Source organism: Rhincodon typus, chromosome 48 (genome assembly GCF_021869965.1).
Source record: "Rhincodon typus isolate 14 chromosome 48, sRhiTyp1.1, whole genome shotgun sequence".
Taxonomy (NCBI): Eukaryota; Metazoa; Chordata; class Chondrichthyes; order Orectolobiformes; family Rhincodontidae; genus Rhincodon; species Rhincodon typus.
Genome location: NC_063379.1, coordinates 4,547,847 through 4,549,975, shown reverse-complemented (window position 1 = coordinate 4,549,975; position 2,129 = coordinate 4,547,847). Strand labels below are relative to the sequence as shown.

Here is a 2,129-nt window from a genome sequence, read left to right as displayed (position 1 = left end):
CCATCACTCCCAGGTTCTCTCCCCCTGTCTCTCTCTCTCTCTCTCTCCATCACTCCTAGGTTTTCTCTCTCTCTCCCTACCTTTCCCCACCACTCCCAGGTTCTCTCTCTTTCTCTCTCTCCATCATTCCCAGGTTCTGTCTCTCTCTCTCTCTCTCTCCCCCTCCCTCTCCCCATTACTCCCAGGTTCTTTCTCTCTCTCTCTCTCTCTCTTTCCATTACTCCCAGGTTCTCTCTCTCTCTCTCTCTCTCTCTCCCCATCACTCCCAGGTTCTCTCTCTCTCTCTTTCTTTCTCTCTTCTCTCTATCACTCCCAGGTTATCTCTCTCTCTCTCTATTTCTCTATCACTCCCAGGTAGTTTCTCTCTCTCTCTGTCTCTCTTTCTCTGTCACTCTCTCCCTCTCTCCATCTCCATCATTCAAAGGAACATATAACAATACAGCACAGGAACAGGCCATTCGGCCCTCCAAGCCTGTGCTGACCCATTTTGCCCTTCCATACTAAAACTGTCTTCACTTACAGGATCTGTATCCTTCTATTTCCCTTCCTATTCATGTATTCGTCCCTGTGTTTCTTGAATCCTGCTATTGTGTCTGCTTCCACTACATCCTCTGGCAACGCGTTCCAAGCACTCACCCCCCCCCCCCCCCCCCCCCCCCCTCTTCATGTGAAAAACATGCCTTGCACCTCTCTTTTAAACTCCACCCCCCCCCTCACACCTTGACCCTGTGTCTCCCAGTAACTGACCCCTCCATCCTGGGAAAAAGCCTCATTACTTTCCACTCTATCCGCGCCATTCACAATCTTATAAACTTCTACCAGGTCGTCCCTCAACCTCCTGTGTTCCAGTGAAAATAAACCCAGTCTATCCAACCGTTCTTCATAGCTACAAACCCCCCATACAAGGCAACATCCTGGTAACCTTTTCTGTACCCTCTCCAAAGCATCCACATCCTTCTGGTAGTGTGGTGACCAGAACTGTACACGATATTCCAAGTGTAGCCGAACTAAAGTTCTATAAAGCTGCTGCATAATTTGCCTATCCTCATACTCAATGCCCCTTTGCAATAAGGCACTTATGCCATAGGCCTTTTTTACTGCCTTACCGACCTGCGCTGCCACCTTCAGTGATCTGTGGACCTGCACACCCAGATCCCTCTCCATATCAATACTCATAAGGGTTCTACCATTCACTGTATAATTTCCACCTGTACTTGACCTTCCAAAATGCACCACCTCACATTTTTCCAGATTAAACTCAATTTGCCATTTTTCTGCCCAAACTTCCAACTGACCTACATCTTGCTCTATCCTCTGACAATCCTCCTCACTGTCCGCAACTCCCCTAATCTTTGTATCGTTTGCAAAGTTACTAATTAGACCCGCTATGTTTTCCTCCAAATCATTTAAGTGGACCACGAACAGCAGAGGTCCCAGCACTGATCCCTGTGGAGCACCGCTAGTTACAGGCCTCCGTTCCAAAAAGCATCCTTCCATCGCTACCCTCTGTCTCCTATGACTAAGCCAGTTCTATATCCATCTTGCCAGCTCACCCCTGATACCATGTGACTTCACCTTTTGTACCAGTCTGCCATCAGGAACGTGGTCAAAGGCTTTACTGAAGTCCACGCAGACAACATCAACCGCTTTTCCCTCATCAATCATCTTCATCACTTCCTCAAAAAACTCAATCAAGTTAGCGAGGCACAACCTCTCTCCCCTCCCCGCACAAACCCATTCTGTCTATTGCTAATATGTCCGTTTGCTTCTAACTGTGTATAGATCCAGTTCCTGAGAATCTTTCCCAATAATTTCCCTACCACCAACCTGAGACTCACAGGTCTGTAATTTCCAGGATTATCCCTGTTACCCATCTTAAACAATGGGACAACATTGGCTATTCTCCAGTCCTCTGGGACCTCACCTGTGGCCAAAGAGTTATCATTCTCTCTCTCTCACACTCACTCTCTCCATCACCCCCAAACTATCTCTCTCTTTTTGTCTCTATCAATCCCAAACTATCTCCCTTTCTCTTTCAATCACTCCCAAACTATCTCTCTCTTTCTCTCTTCATCACTCCCAAACTATCTCTCTCTTTCTCTCTCCATCACTCCCAAACTATCTCTCTC

At 47.3% G+C, this 2,129-nt stretch overlaps 1 protein-coding gene across 1 annotated transcript in view; it reads right to left on the bottom strand.

The window, feature by feature from the left end:
- The window catches only part of LOC125488013 (smoothelin-like protein 1), a 3,825-nt gene that overhangs the window by 873 nt on the left and 823 nt on the right, over positions 1-2,129 (bottom strand). The window lies entirely within an intron of this gene.